A 26,017-nucleotide genomic window follows, 5' to 3' on the forward strand; every position below is an offset into this window, starting at 1 on the left:
CACATAGATGGAGCTTTTGGTTACAATTTGGTTTCCAATTCTTTAAGTAATGAAGCCATCTCTCTCCTGATGGTTGAAGGAGGGATGTTTGTGAAGCAGCGTAAGGCAGCAGAGCAGACATAGAATCATAGAATCATAGAATATCAGGGTTGGAAGGGACCCCAGAAGGTCATCTAGTCCAACCCCCTGCTCAAAGCAGGACCAAGTCCCAGTTAAATCATCCCAGCCAGGGCTTTGTCAAGCCTGACCTTAAAAACCTCTAAGGAAGGAGATTCTACCACCTCCCTAGGTAACGCATTCCAGTGTTTCACCACCCTCTTAGTGAAAAAGTTTTTCCTAATATCCAATCTAAACCTCCCCCATTGCAACTTGAGACCATTACTCCTCGTTCTGTCATCTGCTACCATTGAGAACAGTCTAGAGCCATCCTCTTTGGAACCCCCTTTCAGGTAGTTGAAAGCAGCTATCAAATCCCCCCTCATTCTTCTCTTCTGCAGACTAAACAATCCCAGCTCCCTCAGCCTCTCCTCATAAGTCATGTGCTCTAGACCCCTAATCATTTTTGTTGCCCTTCGCTGGACTCTTTCCAATTTATCCACATCCTTCTTGTAGTGTGGGGCCCAAAACTGGACACAGTACTCCAGATGAGGCCTCACCAGTGTCGAATAGAGGGGAACGATCACGTCCCTCGATCTGCTCGCTATGCCCCTACTTATACATCCCAAAATGCCATTGGCCTTCTTGGCAACAAGGGCACACTGCTGACTCATATCCAGCTTCTCGTCTACTGTCACCCCTAGGTCCTTTTCCGCAGAACTGCTGCCGAGCCATTCGGTCCCTAGTCTGTAGCGGTGCATTGGATTCTTCCATCCTAAGTGCAGGACCCTGCACTTATCCTTATTGAACCTCATTAGATTTCTTTTGGCCCAATCCTCCAATTTGTCTAGGTCCTTCTGTATCCTATCCCTCCCCTCCAGCGTATCTACCACTCCTCCCAGTTTAGTATCATCCGCAAATTTGCTGAGAGTGCAATCCACACCATCCTCCAGATCATTTATGAAGATATTGAACAAAACGGGCCCCAGGACCGACCCCTGGGGCACTCCACTTGACACCGGCTGCCAACTAGACATGGAGCCATTGATCACTACCCGTTGAGCCCGACAATCTAGCCAGCTTTCTACCCACCTTATAGTGCATTCATCCAGCCCATACGTCCTTAACTTGCTGACAAGAATGCTGTGGGAGACCGTGTCAAAAGCTTTGCTAAAGTCAAGAAACAATACATCCACTGCCTTCCCTTCATCCACAGAACCAGTAATCTCATCATAAAAGGCGATTAGATTAGTCAGGCATGACCTTCCCTTGGTGAATCCATGCTGACTGTTCCTGATCACTTTCCTCTCCTCTAAGTGCTTCAGGATTGATTCTTTGAGGACCTGCTCCATGATTTTTCCAGGGACTGAGGTGAGGCTGACTGGCCTGTAGTTCCCAGGATCCTCCTTCTTCCCTTTTTTAAAGATGGGCACTACATTAGCCTTTTTCCAGTCATCCGGGACTTCCCCCGTTCGCCACGAGTTTTCAAAGATAATGGCCAAGGGCTCTGCAATCACAGCCGCCAATTCCTTCAGCACTCTCGGATGCAATTTGTCCGGCCCCATGGACTTGTGCACGTCCAGCTTTTCTAAATAGTCCCTAACCACCTCTATCTCTACAGAGGGCTGGCCATCTCTTCCCCATTTTGTGATGCCCAGCACAGCAGTCTGGGAGCTGACCTTGTTAGTGAAAACAGAGGCAAAAAAAGCATTGAGTACATTAGCTTTTTCCACATCCTCTGTCACTAGGTTGCCTCCCTCATTCAGTAAGGGGCCCACACTTTCCTTGGCTTTCTTCTTGTTGCCAACATACCTGAAGAAACCCTTCTTGTTACTCTTGACATCTCTTGCTAGCTGCAGCTCCAGGTGCGATTTGGCCCTCCTGATATCTTTCCTACATGCCCGAGCAATATTTTTATACTCTTCCCTGGTCATATGTCCAACCTTCCACTTCTTGTAAGCTTCTTTTTTATGTTTAAGATCCGCTAGGATTTCACCATTAAGCCAAGCTGGTCGCCTGCCATATTTACTATTCTTTCGACTCATCGGGATGGTTTGTCCCTGTAACCTCAACAGGGATTCCTTGAAATACAGCCAGCTCTCCTGGACTCCCTTCCCCTTCATGTTAGTCCCCCAGGGGATCCTGGCCATCTGTTCCCTGAGGGAGTCAAAGTCTGCTTTCCTGAAGTCCAGGGTCCGTATCCTGCTGCTTACCTTTCTTCCCTGCGTCAGGATCCTGAACTCAACCAACTCATGGTCACTGCCTCCCAGATTCCCATCCACTTTTGCTTCCCCCACTAATTCTACCCGGTTTGTGAGCAGCAGGTCAAGAAAAGCGCCCCCCCTAGTTGGCTCCCCTAGCACTTGCACCAGGAAATTGTCCCCTACGCTTTCCAAAAACTTCCTGGATTGTCTATGCACCGCTGTATTGCTCTCCCAGCAGATATCAGGAAAATTAAAGTCACCCATGAGAATCAGGGCATGCGATCTAGTAGCTTCCGTGAGTTGCCGGAAGAAAGCCTCATCCACCTCATCCCCCTGGTCCGGTGGTCTATAGCAGACTCCCACCACGACATCACTCTTGTTGCACACACTTCTAAACTTAATCCAGAGACACTCAGGTTTTTCCACAGTTTCGTACCGGAGCTCTGAGCAGTCATACTGCTCATACATCAGGGTGCTAGTTATAATTCTCATAGCCAAATTTAGCTGGGGATCAGCAAGGTCTGTGTGTGAGTTTCTTTTCCAAATAGGTGTGCATTACTCAGTTGTGGAGGTAATTAAAGCCAGTTTTGCCATTTGTAGCATTCTAGTGTCACAATCTCAGCTAGAACTGCTAATTTTTGGATTATAGTAACTAGTCCTTGGTTGAGATTTGTGAAAGAGGTGATTACCAGGCTACCACTTGAGACCACCACTGTTCCAGGACTGGTGCATGTATGTTAATGAAACAAATCACACTAAGAATACATAGACTAGATTTCTCCTCTAATAAGAAGGCAATCTGCAAGTCCCTGACACCCACTATTACTCTACAGAGGTGACAATATTGCCAATAATATGAATATTATCTTTTGAGCCCTCCATTAAAATACAGGAATTTGCTATCAGTGTTTTTATGTAATCCCTGCTTCCAAATTCTGGGGCACATGTGTCCATTTGTCTCTCTCGTTCTCTCACTCTTCCCTTTCCTCCCAAGATGGAGCTGAGAAGCATTTGTGACAAAACTTTTGTCAAAACCAATATTTTCTTGCAAAGTTTCAGTTTCAATAAATTGGCATTTTCTGACAAAAATCAGTTTAATCAAAAAATTCCTAATCACATTTCAATCACCAGGATACTACTCAGGGAAGAGTCCCAGTAAGAATCCAACTGAGAAGATTTAATATTAAAATAAAAATTAATAAAGTCGAGGACTGAACTTTACCCATTAAAAAGAAGTTCTAATAATATATTATCAAAAAAATGGCAGTTTGGAAACTCCACCTTTTTCTGATATGGTTCTAATTTTTCCTCACAGGTAGTACTCTGACACTGTATTTGTGAGGTGGGTGACTTAGGTTTTAATTCAGAGAGGCATTAGTTTGTTCTTTCCTGAATCAGAGCCTTAGACCTTTATCCTTCCTTGTAAACCTACACCTCAGGAGTAGCTACTTTTTAATGCATAAAAGCAATTAAATCTGAAGTCCCACCCTATGACTGTCTTGGGTTTTTTTGTGGATGAAGACTAGAAAACAGATCAAGCAGTTACAGCACCGCTATCTGTTCATCCATTCACATTAATGCAGTTATCCCACTGACATGATTTATAAATAATAATGCTTGTTAAAAGGAAATCACTGTTGTTGTTTCTGGCCATGCATAACATGTTGAAATTAAAAACCGGGCTGTAAACTGCAGTTGCTGTCACCTTTGTTGCAGCTCATCAGGCAAATTTAATTCATAAATCCTTCAGCAATGTTGTGCTTGGACTCCACTAAGCACCAAAATTCTAGTCACAGAAATGGTTTTAATTATCCTCTTCAATTGCAAGTGGAATATTTATTGCTGTGGGAATAATGATGTTTAAGGGTGCTTGCAATGTCACTGTGCATAACCTTTGCATGAACCATTCATTAATGTAGTAGGTATGAATGCTGAGCACTATAAAGGTGACAGATTTCAGTCAAATCAGCTTTGATGTACACAGTTATTTAAAGATGCTGCTAAACTGAGTTAGGGTGATGATGGCATCAGTAGGAAATCAAATCCACACACAAGTAGAGAGACTTACTCACAATAAAAGGAATGGGTATAATGAACTAGATCATTTTATACAAACCATTATAGTACTTGCATGCCCTTTGTATGTTACTGATCAAGGTAAGTATGAAGACTATTTTTTTTTTAATAGAAATTGTTTGCACAAGCCATTTCATTTTTTTTAAATCAGTTTTTCAAATGGACTTTGATACAAGTGAAAGCTCAACACAAGAAATTCATGGGCAAACTTATCAAATACAAGAACAATGCTCATACTCAAGAATACAGTTATAGATTAGTATAGGATAAGAAACCATAAAATAATATAATTTGACAGAAATATAGTTAACAGAATGAGCTCTAGTTTCTTGAGTCATATTATAGTCTGAAGGACATAATATTTTGAAGACAGAAGTAATGAAGCAGGCCAAGTTAAATGTTAACTGAACAAAAAGGAATTTTCACATTATGTTCTATTTTAACACAGAAAAGTAGTCACGGATAGCACAGGATGAAGAATATACTCATGAATAAAAATCATGTCTCCAAGTCACTTTACTAACTATGGACTAAATTCTACTCTGTGATACATTTGCAGTTTCCACTTAGGTCAGTGGGAGTCATTAGTTCACATTCAAAGACAGAGGGGTTATATTTTGTCTCAGTTACACCAGGATTCATTTCAGCAGAGCTACTTTGGATCATGGGCCAAAATAGTATCTACAGCCCTTCAGAACGCTCTGAGGTACAAGCTGCTACATAACCATATAAAAGTTAAACACTATTGTTATTGGTATGTTAACACTAATCAAACTAAAGTTGTTTGCAGCATACTTTGGGGAACACAACTTCTAGAAAGATTAACTTAATATTTGAAATTACAATTATTTTCATTTTTAAAACTATATTCCCTTAATTGTGCAGTTGGTGCACTTAACAAAACACATTTTATTTTCTAACCATTGCTATGTTTTAATGATCTAATAAATTATGATCTGGTAGAGGTTTCTTTTTAGGAAGTCTTTGGATGTTATTTTTGTCAACACTGTTTGGTTACTGTGGGTTCATAACAATGTTTTTGTGCCATATATTGACGTGCAACTTTAACCTAATGCAATAAATACTTGAAAATGCAATTATAATGTTTCCCATCTAGATCACTTAAGAGTTTAGACTTACATTAAGTAAGGCCTATTTGTTTATAAATATAGTGAGTTATTAAAAACCTGTTTTAAGGATTAGATAACTATATTTTCACAATCAGAAGCTGGGAAAATTGTAGCAAATTTTGGGGGTTGTGAAATAGTAGTATACAATACAAAATTATACTTTTTAAAGTGTATGCTGTTGTAGCTACTACCATCTATTGACACAGAAGCAACATGTCCTTATGTCTTTGGGTGCAGGATATTTTTCAGTAACAGAGAGTTTTGAATTAGTGTATTATGAAACACTGAGCCAGGGTTAACTTCACTTTGAGCCAAACAGCAGCACTGGAATGGAAAGAAACGTTAAATGAGCGTTGACCCTGGCAAACACTGTTCATCACAGAGTGCTCATTCCCTGGGATTGTAAGTTTTTGGTAAACACAGAGAAAATTCTACTTGGTACAGCAATACTTTTTGAACACAGATTTTGTAGTTATATAAAAAATGATTTGACTGATTAAAGTGAAAAAGATTCCTGAAAGATGTTCTCCAGGATATCAGGACATAATATAAAAATCAAGACTTTGTAATGTATTTAAGTTTCAGCTCTCTTGCTCTTATTATCCCCCTCTCTCCATTTTAAACTTTCTAACAGGGGTAATTAATGAGAATAAACTCTTCCTGGAAAGGTATTTTAGGGAGAATAAATTTTCTGAGCTATTAATTGAACAGTTGTGACTTTACATGAAAAACAAAACAAAACAGAGAAAATAGGGATGAGTCCCTTCAGACGTCAATTATATTCAAGTACAATTCAAGAAGCACCTTACAGACAATTGATCAAAACAACTATGTTTTCTGGCTTGCCCTTGACAGAGTCTAATACTCAGAAAACATTAACAATTAATTATTACCAATAAAAACATCCACCATAGTCTTAACTCGTTCCCATGGTCATTTCTACACATTCAGAAGCTGATTTATGTGAATTCTTTGACCTTAAATTAATTACCTAATCATTATCACACAACAAAATGAACTTCAATAATAACTACCAATACATGATCTCTAATACAACACATATATTTCTCCTTCACAATTCAATGTTCAACAGAAGGGTGTTTAGTACTACAACATTCAGTTTCAGTAAACCTTGTCTGTGTGTTTTAGCCTACCCTATTCATAACTGAATGCTTAGACTAAACTTCTGTTCCTTTAAATTGCAGTCCTTTATACCAGACACAAACAGATTCCTTTTTTTGCAGTTAGATCCCAAAGTACATATTTGTAAATGTCCAGCAAAGGAAATTACTAAAGGATCTGTACAATTTAAGTCCAATATAGGTATCTCTAGGCCCACCAAACTCACTTGAGGAATAATTCTGTGACTAGAAATTATAATTAATACTATTTCTTATTTCCATCAGATCAGAACACCTGCTATCTATATAGGTGGCTGACTTACGGATAACAATGGATAACTACTTTGTCCACATTTGGTCTCACCCACAAACTTGTCCCAGTGTCTCAACTGCTGAAGCTGTGGTATGATGTTTTCCACATGGAGAATTCTTTCACTATTCCTCAAGATTCTTCTTCTTCCATAGTGGGAGGTTTCTGATGTTAACTGGAACTCAGTGTGCAGATGCAAAATAGTCCTTTTATATTACATCTGCCTTTCACTGATTTCTATTAAAACTGTAAATAAGCTCTTTTAGATTGAGTTACTTGAAGAATACCTGCACCTTTTGCCTGCACACTTTTTGAAACATCTCATATAAAAATAAAGTTGATAAGACTTTGATTAATTGTATTATGAAACAGGTGTTTATCAAGTTTTCCAATGTTCAAACAATGCTGGTAGCTCAGGAATCTCGTTGCCTAATATTTTCCTAATATATCTTTAAAAATAACTTTATTACCATTAAAGCTGCATGAAGTTCTTTATATATCACCAGCTTATATAATTTTTAATTTTTTAAGCGTATCTATTTCCAACTTCCTGAAGATTTTTATTTGTTCTGTGTTGAAGAACTTCCTTTCTATATTAATTTGGTGTGGCCAGGCTTGTACAAAATTTGGTTTTACTCCAAAATGTATGGTCAACATTTAAGTTGTTTCCCTCTAACCTCGTAACATATTTGGCAATCACACACATTATTAATAATTAGCACATGCATGTCATTATTTGGTATTTAAAACTAAATATACCAAACCACTATGTTTCTCCTTCACTTGTGACTCTTTAAGAACAAAATTGTCAAAATTCAAACAAAACTGATTTAAAAGGATCCTCATTTTATCCAAGCATTTGTTAATACAAAGCAGGGCTCTAAACCTTTTTTTACCAATAATATCAGAAAGATATTTTGTAATGCATTAGTCAGTATATCTTAATATTGAAAGGACAAAAATGGTACAGTGCACCCCATTTTCAATTATTAAAATGAGAAATATCTCTTTACAGTCAAATCTCAGAGTCATGAGCACTGGAGTGGCAAACTGACCAATCAACCAACCCACACCTCTTTTGGAACCGGAACTATGCAGCCAGGCAGCAGCAGAGACAAAAGAAAAATAGCAAATACAGTACTGTACTGTGTTAAACAAACTACCAACAAATAAAAAGAAAGGGAAAGCAGCATTTTTGTCTGCACAGTAAAGTTTCAAAGCTGTATTAAGTCAATGTTCAGCTGTAAACTTTTGAAAGAACAACCATAATGTTTTGTTCAGAGTTACGAACATTTCAGAGTTATGAATAACCTCCATTCCCAAGATGTTCATAACTCTGAGGTTGTACTGTGCTATAAATCATTAAAAACATGGGTGCAAAACATAAGCAAAGTTTTTCAAGGTAAACCAATTTATGTTCCAGTTAAAAAGCAAAATCTCTGTCCTGCATTACATTTGTGTTAAAATGTACATGAAATAAAATAAGAAAAATGGGTACTTAGCTCTTTTTCGATCTCAGGCCTTGATCTTTTAATTCACTTGCACCTGTATGGAGCTCATTTGTGTCAATAAGACTCTGTGCACTGAATTAAAGCAGCAGTGCTTTAGAAGGAAGATCTCATTTGCAGATTTACAAACTTTGGTCACAGATCCTGAAAATATTCATATATGTGCTCATCATTACCATTGCGAGTAGCCCCGTTGATTTCAATGAGACAACCCACAGCAGTAAAGTTAAACAAATGAATAAGTAATTGCAAGTTTGGGGCCTTTGTCTTTGAACAACTGGTAACCCAGACATAGTCCATCATATTTTTTTGTTTTATGAGAGCTGGATAAAATTTAAGTATTTTGATTAACTTTGTCACAAATTTGTATTTCACTCTTTTAGCCGCCTATAGAGTTTAAACATTTAATTTTTTTAGAAAACTCTTTACAAATGTAAACAATTTTATTTCAAAGGTTAAAAAAGGAGAAAAAAATGATTTTTGTAACTGCTATTTTTCTAACAATTCTACTCATCCAACACCTGTATGTGGAAACTGGTAGTTGGGTAATACAAATAATAAATGAATTATTTTATATTTTTTCACCAAAATTATGTAACTGTTTCATACTACTTTGCCTCTAAAAGTACTCTAAATCACATTATGAACATAGCTGAAGCATGCGTATAAGATATATTTCAGTATATAAATGTATATATCAAAATTTTAAAGTTCATGTAAATATTCTTAGTAAATTTTGAGGACCTCATTTCCACTAGAGTATATACTAAGTTATGGCAGCTTTAGTTCTAAGTTTTAATTAAGTAATATCAGTTCCCCTTCATGTCTAGAAACTGAGTTTTTCTGAAAATGACATCTCAGAATAAGCACATCTCTCAAATTAAAGAGCCACACATTGGGACTCAGGGACAACTAATCAGTGCATAAGTTCTCACACCTTCAGACCTATGTGAATACTATTGTCATTACTTCACCTGTTAAAGGGTTGGAATGGATTTCACGGTATTGCTAGTCAGGCTGCATATGCAACTGCAGTTAGCTCTGACTTCCAGGCTATCAGATAAGTAGAGATATTTCTTTGAGATTCTGCTACAAGGAAGGCAGAATTCCCGGGGGTGAAATAGGGGGACATATATTTAAAAAATATTATGTTCTGAAGTTTAGATATAATACATCTAAAATGTTATCGTAACAAGAAGTGCAGCTGGGTTACTGGGTTTGTTTTTTATCTGTAAAAGAATCAAGACAGAACTTGTGGAGTACATTACATGCAAGTCAATTCTAAGATCAAAGGAACAAGACCTCCATCAACTGGGTCTTGTTTAAGAATGATTACTAAATGCCTTATCAGTGGGGGGGGGGGGATGTTTGGGGTTGGACTAGCAGGAACGATATCCAAACTCCCCAAAGAGGGGGATACTCTCTGCCCAGAAATTCCAGAGCCAGGCCTCTTCTCATATCTCTAATGCATTTAGGAATGTGCATAGGGGTAGTGGTGGGATTTTCTATGCCTCCCATTGGCCAGCTGGGGATAACAGGAGAGCTAATTGGATGTCCGAGTTAGTGAAGCTAGTAAAAAAGCTTCTTCTGATAAACTATAAATGCACATTGCAAAGTGTATCAATTAATAATCAGCCTCAAATTAAGCATTAATAGAAAGAGGGCCATACTTTATAGTAAAATTACATTTGTAAATGGGTTATAAAGCATTTATAAATTATTAAAATATATTATAAATATGTTACAGACTTGAGTAATGTGTTATGGATGCTTATAGGCATATCAATGGAAGGTGTTGTAGATAATTGCAGCCCATCCTATAAGTAGCCAATTGAACAGCTGGATTCTGCATCAATCTATAACAACTGATGAACTGTTCATTAAAATGCTATTAATCTAACTGATTTATAAATGAAATTTTAATGAAAATACAAATCGAAACTTAATAGAAAGTGTGATTAAGATATGTTTATTAATATATTTGAAAGGTAGAGTGCTTATTTACAGCCTAATTTTGTCATCTTACTCACGTTAACTAGCAGAGCTGTCCAAAAAGCAACAATCCCATTCAATGAATAATATTGAGGTTTCAAAATTTGTTTTCTTTCTGATGCAGAACACAAATAAGAACTTTGGAAATTTTATTCATGAAAAAAAGACAAGAAACCCATCTTAGAATAGCCAATGGTCCAGTGGTTAAGGCCCTCACATAGGATTTGGAAGACCCCAATTCAAGTTCCTGTTCTGAATTAAGCAGGCTAGTATCCTTACCACCATGCTATTAGCTATTCTGGGGTGGTGAATGTCTCCATATTTTTCTGTGAAATTCCACCCTTGGCCTGAGAAAATATTTCCATGGACCTGACACATTTCTGTGAAACATTTCTGTTTCAATGACACAGCATTTTTCAATAGAAAATAATTTTACTACATTATTTTTGACACACTCTACCGATTAGTATCATATTGAACATATGGGTCCATGGAACCGTTCACTAAGTTGGATACCACTCAACATAAGGTTGGAAGAATTGAGTCTTTTTGATAACATCTTGGGTGTCCAAACCAAGAAAATAATAATAAAGTCTTATTTTCTATTCTTGAAATGTAATTTGAGTTTTATAACTCCTAAACACAACAACATTCCTTTCCAGCCTGAGACTCCTGTGTGCTGAAGTTCAGCCAATTTGTAAGCCTGTTAAAAATTCCAGGAAACAGGTGGTTCTAATAGAAATAGTGAAATCGACTTTAACTGTAGAGTACAGTGGATGAGCTATAGTTAAAGATTCCTTTTTATATGTCTAAAAAGGTGAACTTTACAAATTATTTTCTTTTCTGACAATAAGTTCAAAGCCTCCTTAAAGCTTCCACTATAAATAAGGAAGACAATCAAGACTGCAGCCAGAGAAACTCTGTCTACTGTACTGACACTCAGGATAGGACCAATTATTTTTGTATTTGCAAGAGAAGTTATCTATTGCTGGCCTGTATGTTTTCATGGTTTGATAGAAGGTGAAAAATAAAAGATGTGTCCTTGGACAGATAGTTTTCCTTGGTACTGCTTCGCACGTCTTAATTTACCACTGCTACATTTTCAAACACAATATACCCAAGAGCGTCTTTTGTCAGGAAGTATCACTGAAGCAGAGAGAGGGATGTTTAAAATGAATTTATCCTTAATTGGGAGCTGAACTGCAGTAGCTTCCCATCATCCTTTAACACAAAGCTTTGTTTTCCCCTTTATATGCAAGGAAGGAATTTATTAATGTTTTGTACTACCAAGAATCTATAAAGCACTTTAAAATGATCAGGTAAAGGCTTGTAACAGCAATACTGGAATGTGCTATAAAATATTTTGAAGAGTAATTTGGAAGCTAAGATAGGAATTCTGCTAGTGGAACATAGCTTCCAATGCACTTTATTCTATCATCTGTGCAGTAAGCATCATCATAAATGAAGATATAATATGATAAGCCAAATTATCCCTAAAAAGGTTCAGGTACAAACTCCAAAGAAAGAGACTTGACAACTTGCTGGTAATACAAGAAATGAGGTTGCCCTGTTCTTTTCATAGCTAATGAGTGCTCCTAAATTTCCAGAGTAAAAAATATATTATTTCAAAAAGGAGAAATCCAGTTTTAACAGAGACCATTACTACTTTAACAAGTCATTTTTAAAGTCGATGTTGTCTTTTTTCAATAGCATGCACTTGATATGTCACTTCTAATATTTAAGCCAGTGGCGGGAAAAATATGGATTACTGAAAGTGAAGTAAACTACAATTAAGAAAAAGAAAAGAAAAGAAAAAGAAACAATAATTTTGTCGTCTAAGGCTCCAACACTGCAAACACCTATGTATATGCGTAACTTTACACACACAGTGAGTAGTCCATTAACTTCAGTGGAATTAACAGTGTGCAAAGATAAGCTTGTGCATAAATTATTACAGGATCAGGGTTTAAAGTCTTTTTTTAGTTAAGGGAAGTTTATTACAAATTACAATTAGAAATGTCTTAATTAATAACTGTTTATGGCTCTCCCCCCCCCCCCTATTCAAATTGATGACTAATACTTTTGTATCCCTCAGAAGTGTGTTGTACTCTGGACATTTTTTTTTTTTTGCAATACCCTACTTAATATAATCCAATCTTGCAAACACTTACACATGTGCTAAACTTGACTACCATGAATAGTCTAATTAAAAGTTAAGTGCATGCCTAAATGTTTGCATGATTGTAACCTACATTTACACCCTAAATTCTTGATCCTACAAGGAGCCCCATATATACAGATTCCTGTTTTTATGTAGATCCCTATTGAAATCAATGAGGTGCCCTCAAGGAGAGCTCATTGCCTAAAATGAATAAACATTTGTTTCCTTCTTTTCACTAGGATTTGATAGCAGGTTTCCAGATGAAGATAATGTTTAGATCAAAGAAATAAATATGCATATGTAACTTCATGGAGAGGAGGGATGGTCTTTCAAAGATTTTTCATTGCTAAAATATTTATATGGACTCCCTATCACTTAGGGATATTCCCTTTAATGAGTTAATATAGAAGGGTAATGAATTAGTACCATTGTCTTTCGTCTTTGAAAACTTTTAACTAAATGACCAATCCTGCAAAGCTTCCATTGACTTCAGTGGGCATTTTGCCTTAATTAAGACTGCAGCTTTAGAGACATAATTGCAAAGGTGAGGCTTCAAAACTTTTGATTCTTCCAATAATTTCTCTCAATGATAGGGTGGTGGCTCCCTTCTAACACATTGGTACGAACACAGTTTAATGAGTTCTAGCAGAAAAGACCATTAAATATAGGATTATATCCTTTATTATGGAATTGCCACCCAAAATATGCTGAGGACACTCTCCTGATTCTTACATCAGCAAATAAAGAACAGAGAGAAGAAACCAAAGCTCTGGTACTGCAAACACCAACCCATAGGTTTTGCTACCACCCATACCCCATTGATTTCAATAGGCACCCTCACAGATAACACACCATCAGTGTTTGCCAGATGGGGGTTCATAGTTATTCCATTTTATGTCACTTCGAACAGTATTTGTTGACCCCAGTGTAAGTGTATCACCCTTAAGTACAAAACATTAATTGAGTACTTACAAACAAGAAAAGTAGAGAGGCATCTTTCAGGTACGAAATGGCTCCTTTAGGGCTAAAGTTGCTTGGCTCTGCCCAATTTAAAGGGCTAGTGCAGCAAGTTGTGCTGGGAAAACAAGTATAAAAGGAAACCCCTTTAAAAGAAGGTTCTAAAAAGAGTTAATAGGAACTAAGAAACTGGTAAAGAAAAGGCCACTTCTGTGTTGTGTAAAGTATTATTATATTATAACACACTGCATAATTTGTTCTATGTCTTCTCCTCTGTGCGGATGGGTGAGTTATAGTCTCTGATTACAAAGGGCTAGATTCACAAGCGGCATTTAGCTTAATTGCAATTTTTGGCATTTAAATTCAACATTTAGGCACCTTTGAGATTCTTAAAACCCTGGTTCAGCTGCTGCCCAACTCTGGAGATCCCAACATTTCTGCTGGTAAAGTCCCCTAGGCACCTAAAAATCTGTCAGCGTGGATGTGCGCTGTTGCTACAGCCCAGGTGCCTAAACCTTAGCAGGATCCTCACATTAGGCATTCCCTGCCTACCTTGACAGTGGGGTCAAAGCCAACAGGCATTCTCAGCACACACCTAACCCTGCAGCCAAGAAGACCAACTTGTAGCGTCATGATTAGTGCACTCACCTGGGATTTAGAAGAGCCAGGTTCAATCCTCCTGTCTGTCTGATGTGGAAAAAGGATTTGTATTTGAGCCCCTACCTCACAGGAGAGTGCACTGGGCTTTGGGACATTCTGGCACAGGGCTTTCAGTCTCACCTGTTGCAGCTGTTCCACTGTATAACTAATTAAATATTCACTAGGCTAGCCAGACAGCAAATGAATCCAGTGATCAGGGCACTCATGTGGGAAACTCAAATCCTTTCTCAACAGCAGGGAAGAAATGAACTTAGGTCTTCTACAGCCTGGATGATTTTTTCTAACCCCTAAGTTAAAAGTAAAGGGGGAGGGTGTCTTTTCTGAGAGAGAGAGAGAGAGAGAGAGAGAGAGGACGAGCTGTGAATTCCAAGCAGAGGGAAGGGTCTCCCTCTGGCCCAGACTTATTCACTGAACTCTTTCTCAGATGCTGGGCTTTGGATACACCCCTTTCCTTGGCATTTCTTACTGCTTAATTTAGGCATCTCCTTGCTCAGCATACTGTTTTTTGTGGAACCTATTCTTAGGTTATTATTAGGTTCTTAATCTCCATCTGCATTGTGTATGGAGCCTGGGTGCCTAACTCACACCTTTGGACTCTATTGGGTAACTAAACACTGCAACACTGAGCATTGCAATGCCTAAATCCCTTTGTGGATCTAGCACCACCCTGGCCTAGCTTTTTTAGAAAAATCTGTAGAGACTTGTGTATTTAACTCCCTGATGTCCCTCCATGTTGGCAAAGATGAGAATTGTTGCATTAGCACAGTCAGTGGCAAAGTGAATTTAGACTTCACACTTGGTTTCTTTTTGAGTAAAATACATATATACACCTCACTCATATTTCTGACTTCATAGAAATTGAACCAAACTAAACATGATGGGTAGGAAAATGTGGTGCCTGATTCAGTTGAAGAGGTCCATGCCTTTCCAAATCATTTAGCAATGGAAAACCATGCATGATAGTTCCTGTCAGGATATAAATATTCAGGCCTGTCTGTAAAGGCCTATACTTTAAGAATTTAGGTATATGTTTATCATTTAGTAGTTATAGAGGTATAAAAGAAAGAATCTGTGTAAGGGCTTTCTCTCACTGTGACAGTCTGAGGCCCTGTTCTTAGGCTAAGGCCTTTGGCTAAGCAGCAGAGGCAGCCATAAACTGGGAAGTGAACGGTCACATCCTCACATTCCAAACCAGTCACACTGAAATAAGGCAATCTGGGGCTGTTAGGAAAGTGATCCGATCTATCACCTCCAAAGAAAGGGAAGAGCCTAGAAGATGTAAAAGGAAATTTAGTTTGATAGTTTTCTGTTTGGTAAAAACTCACTTATCAATAGTCATAGCTGGGAAACCCGTATGTCTTTATAGATGTAGTTGTGAAATCCTCACTTCTTTATTGTTTTGTCATTATAGTTCCCCCTCTGCTATTATTTATTTGCATGGTCTCTGTCTGGTTCTGTGGTTGTTGCTGTCTGCTGTATAATTAATTTTGCTGGGTGTAAACTAATTAAGGTGGTGGGATATAATTGGTTAGCTAATCATGTTACAATATGTTAGGATTGGTAAATTTCAGTAGAATGATTGGTTAAGGTATAGCTAAGATTACTACTATATAAATTAGGGGCAAACAGGAAGTAAGCTGGGATTTGAAAATAAGGAAAAAGGAACTTGGATTTAAGCTTGCCCAATAAACATCAAATTGTTTGCACCTTCGGACTTCAGGTATTGTTGCTCTCTGTTCATGCGAGAAGGACCAGGGAAGTGGGAGAGTGAAGGAATAAGCTCTCTAAGAGTTCCATAAGAGACTGAACTCATCAAGGGAAAACATGGCTTGACACAGCATGCACCTCCTTCTTATTTCACCTGTCCCATCAAATAATCAAGTTCAGTATCTAGGGATTGCCCAGGAAGCATAAAAATATGAACATATGAATGACCCAGCTAGGAAGTACTCCCCCTGCCAAACAGGGTATTAGCATCATTAGCTGCAGATATTCAGGAAGCCCATGAAATTTCTATGAGTAGGGTTGGTTAAAAACAAACAAAGGGTATTATGGAAACTTTTAAAAGAAACAATATTTGTCATCCATAGTTTTTCAGGTATTTTTTAAAAAAAGTTTTTTAAAAGTGTTTCTTATTCTGGACAATTTAATTTTTGAGCAGGGAAAAAACCAACAACACTGTCTTTCAGTCCCTCTCTCTCTCTACCATTCTTTTCCAGTGGGAATAAAGGAGAAGAGAGTAAAAAAGGTGAGTGGACTTTTTCCCTAGCAAAACATGAGACACTTTGATTTTTTTAAATTTTTTTGTAATTATTTGTCAAACAAATTTCATCCAAAATGAAAACAATTCACAAATATTTTCATTTTGATAAATCAAACCCCATATGTTTGACAAAACGATTTCAACCTGCTCTGTCTGAGCCAGCAGCTGTAGTGGCCTTTTTCTAACAGAGGGGTCCTCAAAAACAACTTGGTAGTATTAGCTTTGTCTTAGTATGGTAGAAACAGTATAAACTCATCTCTGTCCTTTCGCTGCTACATTCAGACACATTCACTGTCTCTCCTTTGCTACATCGGAGCAATCACCTGGGCCTACCTCCACAAAGGTACTTATGTGCCCAAACCCCAGACTTAGGAACCTAAGTCTCAGATTTAAGCACCCAAGTCCCAGTTTTAGTTTCACTGCAATCCACAAAATCCCTGCTAAACCTGGTAAGTGCCTAAACTCATTCAGTGCCTAAATTTTCAGGGTAAAAGTTCCCTAGGCACCAATGTTTCAGCTTCTGAACATGCACACTGCTACCACCCTCTAGGAGCCCAGACACTTACCTCCTGCCTATATTCACCAGAGTAATTCACAAACTGGGAGAAGATAGGCACTTGGCTGCTTAAGTCCTGTGCAGGACCTGATCCAGTAGGCTTGTTCAGAGGCTCTCTATCAGATCAGGTCCCATTCAAAATCCAGAAGGAGAAGGAGGAAATGGTGGTACCAGTTCTCCCCTTAAGAAAAGACTTAAACAAGGAGCTCCCACTTACTCAGGAGCCTGGTCTAACCACAGAGTTATGGAATATTCTGATTATGTGCAGTGTCTGCCATTGAAGCTGTTCCCCTGTGAATAAATAATGAAAGAGTGATTGGAGCAAGAGGAGTGGTCCTGGGGTCTTCTATCTCCCAGGTGGGTGTCCCAAACACTGGATTACAGTCTCTCTCTCACCCAAAGACTGTTACATTTTGGACAAATACTTAAATACTCATTAGGCTAGAGAGAGGGTACAAGAGAGAAGGAGTCTGTAGTTCAATGGTTAAGGCACCCACCTGGGAAGTGGTACAGCTTCAATACCTATAGGGGAAGAGCTTCAAAAGGAGAGCCCCGCATAGACTATCCCATATAAATCTCTTGATTCAGCAAGGTACTTAGCAATGGGCCTAAATTTATCATGTGAGTAATTCTATTCAAATCAATGGGACTATTCAGGTGCTTAAACACTTTACTGAATGGTGCCTTTGAATCTCAGTTCTCCATCTGTAAAATGAGGATAATAATAATACTCTGTCTGTTTAGGCGCTAAACTTGCAAATACTTATGAATGTGCATAACTTTAATTTTGTGATCAGTCCCATTTGGTGCAAAGATTGCCTCTCACTATGTGCAGCACTTATTCCAATAGGCTCCTGATCTTGTTTTGGACTTGCAGGCATTATTACAAAATAATAATAATAATAATGTTTAGAATACTGTGCCTACACAGTTCCCTGTTGTTTATGACACAGAGAACTCTGCAACGGAATGATAGCCCTTCCAAATGGCAGATACCATTAAGTTACTTAATTGAGAAAAAAATTCTCATGGACAGGCTTTAGATCTCCTGTCTTTTATTTTATTAGGAGTATGAATCCACGCCTGTTTGTATGTGTGGTGAGGTGCAGGTTAAAGGAGAAAGATGAGAAACATTTTATTGTCCCTGATAGATGAGCCTGAGTTCAATGTGGGAACAAAGATGAATCAAAATCCTCCCCTCTCCTCCTCGCCTTTTGCTCTAATAAAAAAATTGCTTTTGGAGACTCTACCTCCCCCTCAGATACTGTTAAAATCTTTTTCTGTGATCTCTGAAGTTTGTTCTTGTACAGATAGTTGTACATATAGTCTCTTATTGAAGGACCAAAGGATAAAAAGAAGAACAGTCTTTGAAGTTTAACTACTGTATCTAGAATCCAGAAATACTGTTCCTCTTCAATGAAAAGAAATATCCATTGCCTGAAAACAACTGTCTTTATCCAGAATCACAAAAGCAACAGTAACTTGCATAGCTATTTCACATTCAGTAGGTAGTGCATTCAAATGTGAGATGACACAGAGCTCAAAAATAGTTTGATTAAGCCATTAAGATGGAAATCATAACACTGAAATGTCTCATACATGAAACTGTTGTAATATAATTTCAAAATAAGTTTTACGCCAAGGGAAATCAGTTATAATTATTATTTTAGTGACACGTGGTTAAATTACCTCATGCTCAGCTTTAGCATTTAAGATATTGCAAAGATAAGGCCTCAGCTATCAGTTTGTTTCTTGTAAACATGGTGAAGTCTTAAATTCCTAATGAGCAAGAATAAATCTGTAGGTAATATTTAAAATACTTGAATTAAAAAACAAACAAAATTGCATTCTGGTTAACCCACATAATGTTAAAATACCCCTAACAGATGTATTAAACATATACAAGGCCCCCATTTACTCTACTGAAATCATGAACTAAATTCTCCATCCATGCCCCTAAATTCTGCAGCATTCCACATCAATGGACTGGGACCAAGTTTCCCCCAAAGGTGAGACAAACACCGCACTGAACAGTGATTACTAGTGAAAGTCAATGAGACTTAGGCCCATATGCAAAAAAATGATTTAGGTGCCTAAAGCCCAGATTTAGGCGCCTAAGTCCCATTTTAAGGCACCACTGCAATCCATAAAACTCTTCTTCACTGCCACATAATGGTGTAGGTACTTAAATTTACTGAACACCTTACATTCTCACTGAAAAAAATCCCTGGGTGCCTATGTTTCTTCTTCTGGCCATGCTCACTGCTACCTCACTCTAGGCATCTAGACATCTACCTAAGCTTCAATGTGATCCACAAACCATGGGAAGGTGGGCATTCCTCAATCTATCTTGTCTGCAGGTCCCAATCTGATAGGTGTTACTCCTTCGGGAATTCTGTGCCACTGTGCATGCACAGAATTTATGTCCCATGCAGATTTCTTTGCTTCTCTGCAGAAAAATTACTTTCTGATGGGGAAGCAAAGGGAAGCCACAAGAGCATTCATGTAACCCTACCAAGCAGTATGTTTTTGGCGGGGGTAGGGGGGCAAGGGCAGCCGTCAGAGAGGTAAATCACTATGGGGCAGGGAGGCGGGACTGGGGAAGACCTGGCTGGTGGCTCCTACCCTGTACCAGACTCAGCTGCTAGTCCTGGCTGGGCTGAGGAGGACAGGGCTTCCTCTTCCCTTGCACTCCATCCAGGGCCGGCTCAGACCCAGCCCCAGATTTCTCCCCTGGCTGAAAGAAGCTCTGCAGTCTCCCCCGGCCTCTGGCATGCGTTGCTCCTCAGCTGCAGGGGGAGGGATCCCTGCTCAGGGAGCTGCTCCCCCATCTGCCCAACCCCGTACATCCAGACCCCCTCATACCTAGACCCTCATGTCAAGCCTCATCCTCTGCACTCAGAATCCTGTGCAATGAGCCCCACTCCACCTGCACCTGGACCACCACAACGAGCCACTTGCATTCAGATCCCCACTCCACCAAGCCCCAACCAGCTGCATCTGGATCCCCCACTGAGTCCCCCACACCCATACCCCCTTGCCAAACTCTATCCCTCGCACAACCAGACTCCCCCGCTGAGTCCCAACCACCTTCACCTGGACCCCCACCCTTCAGAGCCCATTACTGTTACACCCAGAACCCCCCAACAAGCCCCTGTGCATCCAGATCCCACACTGAGCCACCCACAACCAGATTGCCCTAACAACAGCTGGATCCCCCCCCACACACACACTTAGCCCCTCCACACTTGGATCCTGCGTTTCTGAGCCTGCCTGCCCACACCTGGTGTACCTGGCACAGAGGAACATGACCCTGGGGTGTTTCTGGGGCAGGCCCAGTCCTTGCGCTGTGTCAGGGTTGAGTGCAGCCTCACTACTGAGTCCGTGTCCCTGAGGAAGCTGCACAGTAATCTCCTACTTCTGTGCAGCCAGTAGCCTATGCTCCCCAGGACCATTATGGAGCCTCCACATTTATTTGACAAATACTATTTGCAGAATGTTAAAATATTGTGCGCATATTTTTTGGGCGGGGGGGGGGGGGGGGGGGGCTCAGAATGCCCTCAGGAGTAAGATGTGCTCTGGGAATGCCTAACCTGCACAAAATGGCCAGGGGAGGGAAGGCCGAGGGAAGAGTATTCTTATGTGGGTCTCTCTGAATTAGGGGCCAGAGAAAGAATGAGAATCACTGTATAGTCAAGTGGCTAGGCACTCACCTGAGAAGTCCAGATTCACAAAGTTACATAGGATCCTAACTGAACTTTAGGCATGAAGTCCAACATTTAGTCACCACTGATATTCCCAAAATACACTGCTCATCTGCTGCCTAATTTTCTGCTGCTTGCCATGTACAAAGCTGCCTAAGTCCTGATGCCACCCCAGAGCTAATGAGCTGCTTGGAGCCATAAGCAAACTAAAGATTCAGCAGCTCCAAAGTGAGATTCTGAACCTGTATGTTCCACCACTTACCTCACCAATGGGGCCCAAGACTGTAGCCATGCTCTGGGCCCATCTGCTTAAAGTCAGGTCTTCCACATCTCAGGTGAGTGCCCTAACCACTGGGACACTGGCTATTCAGGAGTGGGGCGTGGGGTGGCTCTCTCTCTTTTTTCATAAGAAAGGGCTGACCTGATTTAGGAACCTAATCTCAGAGAGGGCTCATAGCTGAGAACTCTGAGCAGAAGGAGTTGATTCTCTCTGGCCCATTAGTGAGGCAGCTAAGGTTCAGATCACTGGACACTGGACACTGCACTATAAGGTGGGTAGAAAGCTGGCTAGATTGTCGGGCTCAACGGGTAGTGATCAATGGCTCCATGTCTAGTTGGCAGCCGGTGTCAAGTGGAGTGCCCCAGGGGTCGGTCCTGGGGCCGGTTTTGTTCAATATCTTCATAAATGATCTGGAGGATGGTGTGGATTGCACTCTCAGCAAATTTGCGGATGATACTAAACTGGGAGGAGTGGTAGATACGCTGGAGGGGAGGGATAGGATACAGAAGGACCTAGACAAATTGGAGGATTGGGCCAAAAGAAATCTGATGAGGTTCAATAAGGATAAGAGCAGGGTCCTGCACTTAGGATGGAAGAATCCAATGCACCGCTACAGACTAGGGACCGAATGGCTAGGCAGCAGTTCTGTGGAAAAGGACCTAGGGGTGACAGTGGACGAGAAGCTGGATATGAGTCAGCAGTGTGCCCTTGTTGCCAAGAAGGCCAATGGCATTTTGGGATGTATAAGTAGGGGCATAGCGAGCAGATCGAGGGACGTGATCGTTCCCCTCTATTCGACACTGGTGAGGCCTCATCTGGAGTACTGTGTCCAGTTTTGGGCCCCACACTACAGGAAGGATGTGGCTAAATTGGAGAGAGTCCAGCGAAGGGCAACAAAAATGATTAGGGGTCTAGAGTACATGACTTATGAGGAGAGGCTGAGGGAGCTGGGATTGTTTAGTCTGCAGAAGAGAAGAATGAGGGGGGGATTTGATAGCTGCTTTCAACTACCTGAAAGGGGGTTCCAAAGAGGATGGCTCTAGACTGTTCTCAGTGGTAGCAGATGACAGAACGAGGAGTAATGGTCTCAAGTTGCAATGGGGGAGGTTTAGATTGGATATTAGGAAAAACTTTTTCACTAAGAGGGTGGTGAAACACTGGAATGCGTTACCTAGGGAGGTGGTAGAATCTCCTTCCTTAGAGGTTTTTAAGGTCAGGCTTGACAAAGCCCTGGCTGGGATGATTTAACTGGGAATTGGTCCTGCTTCGAGCAGGGGGTTGGACTAGATGACCTTCCGGGGTCCCTTCCAACCCTGATATTCTATGATTCTATGATTCTATGACATAGAGTCAAAATACTTTCGAAGATCTGGGCCTAAACTCCTCCCCTTTCTTTTGCATTTCACTGCTGGCTAGCATAGGCAGCTCCTCATTTAGCATGCTGACTCCTGAGAATCCCATTCTTAGGCACCTAACCCTCTCAATGACTAGTATGGGGAGCCTGGATGCCTAACTCAGACTTGAGAAGTCCACTAGGCAGAGGATGACTAGGGGTCAGGCATTTCAACATTCAATGTTGCAATGCCTAAGTACGTTTGTGAATCTAGCTCTTAGGTACTACTGAAGATTTGAATCCTTATTTAGTTGCCTAACTAAATGACTTGATTTTCAAAAGAACTGAGCATCCAGCAGCTTCCACTCACTTTTTGAAATGCCATCCACTTATTTAGGAGCTCAGCTTTAGACACACATATGAAAGACTTAGCATGGAAATTCTGTAGCAGCCTCCGGCAAATTAAAAATTGAGGTTTTTTTATTAAGTCAGATATGAAAATGAATAATACAACATTCCTTGAGTTATTTAATTTGATGTCGAACTACATTTATTTTATGTAAACTCCCTACATTTTCACATGGCCCCCATGGAACCACAATAGCTTACTTTTTACTGTAACTGTTTAAGCCTTTGTACCTAGGACATCTGGAACCTTTCCCTTTCCTGCCAGCCCTAGTAAAATACCCTCTCACTCGGCCATGCATGTGATTGGCAATCATGATCCACAAGGGTTAGAGCCTCCAAGGCCTAGTTGATGAATCACCTGAAGTGCTTGCGTCCAAATCGCAGTACACCTGGCATGCTACAGGCACCCTTACGGTTTGATGTATGGGGCAGCCTCAATAATTGCACCTGACACAAAGAGGCCCTAATATCAGCTGTGGTCTCTAGGGTGTCACTGCAATAATAATATAGACATAGTCTGTTTTTAAATAAAAGTTAGAGTCTGATGTATCATTCTTTGGCAAGGGCTGGGTTCTCTGGCAAAAAATGTAGCCGTTGGAACTAGAATACATCAGGTCTTGAACACAAAATTGAGTTTAAAAAAGTTGAAAAAAGATAAACTTCAAATTCTTTTGCAGAGTTTCTGGCCTGAAATTCCAACTTCAGTTCCTGTGCATGACGTGGCAGAGTTGGGCAAGATTATTTTGATCACAGAGACATTAGTCTACCTGGGATGCCAGATCTGTGTAGTGTGTGCTTGGTAACCTAAATCACTTGGTATAGCTTCTGAGCCTTGACAGGATTTTAAAATTTTTAAAACAGGAGTATAATGATGGATGAATAACAGTAAAATGTACTTCCAGTGTAAATATTCACATGCATAATCATTCATTATACTATTTAGGAAAGTTTGGGGATTCATGAACCTTTTAACAATTAAACCTCCCAAACAATGGCAGCTCTGACGCCAGAAATAACAGCATAACAAATTCATGGTGAGGAGGAATGAAAATATTTGGGAATCTCTTTTCATACTTTTCAACCATAGCTCTATTGGTAGCCTAATCAGTCATGAGAGGGGTAGCTTCAGACATAGAGTTATTTAAAGCCTTCAGACTTCCAGACTACTATGATTCATTGAAGGTGAACCTGCATGGGTTTCATATGATTTGTTTGTTTGTCCTCAGTTCATATACCTCAGGATTTGTTAATCGCCTGTGGTTTCAGTGCATGTTGTTTCCCATGCTTACATGAGTAAGGGCTAGATTTAGGAGAATGACACAAATCTCTCAGTGACCACTAGTGCATATCGGAGCAAAAGAATTCAGAGGTGATTTATTATTTAGCATAAAGAAAAGGAGTACTTGTGGCACTTTAGAGACTAACAAATTTATTTGAGCTTAAGCTTTCGTGAGCTACAGCATCCAATGAAGTGAGCTGTAGCTCACGAAAGCTTATGCTCAAATAAATTTGTTAGTCTCTAAGGTGCCACAAGTACTCTTTTTCTTTTTGCGAATACAGACTAACACGGCTGCTACTCTGAAACCTGTCATTATTTAGCATGTTTTTGGTGCATATTTATTTATCTAGGTTTTTATAAGGTTGCTCTTCCCTGTGCTGTCTGCCTGCCTCCCACAAAAAAATATAAAAAAGCTCAAATTCTCCAGATTCTCTAGTATCCCCTTTCATTTTTCTCTGTGTTTCTTTTTCTTTCTCAGGGTAGTTGCAAATAAACAATACAACTGAGGTTATATAGTCTTTAGCCCCTACTGAAAATTATTCTTGCATGTAGTCTTCATGTGAAACCTGCAAAGCCTGAGAAAACCATGTCACTATGTCACATGAAAGGGTGATATTCTCACCTTCCTTCTAGTGTGGCTTCTTTCTGGCCCATTGAACTGATCCCAACAGCATCCTATTGAGCACATGTGCAAAAGCCTAGAATCAATAATGTGTTCCCTGTCCATTCAATTAATCCGATAACCTCAACAGCCTCTCCACCACATTTGTCAGGTCAGGAAAATAATTACAGGGAAACTTAAAAACCCAAACAATACTGTTTTTTAAAATACTATGGAAGGAAATCCTATACTGAGGGTGTGATTTTCTTCTCAGACTGGTATAAACCTGGATTAATACTACGGAACTGCAATGTATTACCCTGGTGTAAATCCAAAGTACACAGAAGAAGAAAAAGGTTCTGTCTCTTTCAGAGTAGATGTAACTAAGGGGAACAAAATCTAAACCAGAAAAGGAATACATATAATATTTGATCCATTGGGTGTTGAACTGTTTCGAAAATCTCACTCCAGAATGTAATATATATATTCTGGGGTGAGATTTTCAAAACAGCTCAACACCCAATATATCACATCTAGTTTAAATAAGTGCCTGGATTTTCTAAAGAGCTCAGCTTCCATTTAGGCATCTAAATGAAATGAGTGAACTCTGAAAAGTGTTCAGCACCTAAAAGTTCCCACTGAGAACAATAAAAAATGTTTCAGCATTCTGAAACTCTGTCATGTGGTCTTTTTCATATATCCTCCTGCCAAACCATAGACACTCAGGAACCAGTGTGCAAGTCCAGTGTAATTACATTTCATTCAATAGAAGGTAACTGGTCTAAAACCAGTGCAAGCTGAATCTCCCCCCCTCCCACCCCTCAGTAAACATAACTTATACTTACATACAAATACACACCCTTGCAAGTGAGTTTACGAAGACTGGATCTCTTTTATATAACAGGGTTTACAAATGCAGACAAACTTGGAGCACAAATCTCTGCTGAGCCACAGTGCAGGCCTTTCGCATACACTGAACTCATTTAATGCTTGACATTTCCACTGACATCAATAGGAGATTTGCACACAGAGCAAGTACAGAGTTTGCAATATAGATCCATGCTGATAAGATGTCCATAATGTGGATCACAGAAAAAAAAATTATTTTAGCACTGATGGAGGAAGGAGCCGAAACATTCCACACCACAGATCCAAACGTGTACATCTTCTCTCTAGCAATGGTTGTTATGGAAATACATCAGGGAGAACATTTGGGCCATTATTATAGTAAGGACGGTTCATTAGAGGCTTGTTAAAAAGCACTATTAATGCAGAAGCAGGAAGGTAGTGAGGGAAGTGGGACTTCAGCACATGGGTGGGTGGCGGAATCTAAGTATAGTCCAAGTGACGGTATTGGTGATGATAGGGACACAGGCAA

General features: G+C 39.7%; 1 long non-coding RNA gene across 3 annotated transcripts in view; it reads right to left on the bottom strand.

Moving 5' to 3' along the window:
* The window catches only part of LOC122464576, a 147,074-nt gene extending 132,776 nt beyond the window's left edge, over positions 1–14,298 (bottom strand). For all 3 annotated transcript variants that reach the window (XR_006288750.1, XR_006288751.1, XR_006288749.1), the window contains exons 1-2: positions 14,204–14,298; positions 13,571–13,673 (exon numbers count right to left, since the gene is read on the bottom strand). This is a non-coding gene — a long non-coding RNA (uncharacterized LOC122464576). The remainder of the gene's footprint in view (positions 1–13,570; positions 13,674–14,203) is intronic.
* Between the last annotated feature and the right edge of the window lie 11,719 nt (positions 14,299–26,017).

Source organism: Chelonia mydas, chromosome 2, assembly GCF_015237465.2.
Source record: "Chelonia mydas isolate rCheMyd1 chromosome 2, rCheMyd1.pri.v2, whole genome shotgun sequence".
Taxonomy (NCBI): Eukaryota; Metazoa; Chordata; order Testudines; family Cheloniidae; genus Chelonia; species Chelonia mydas.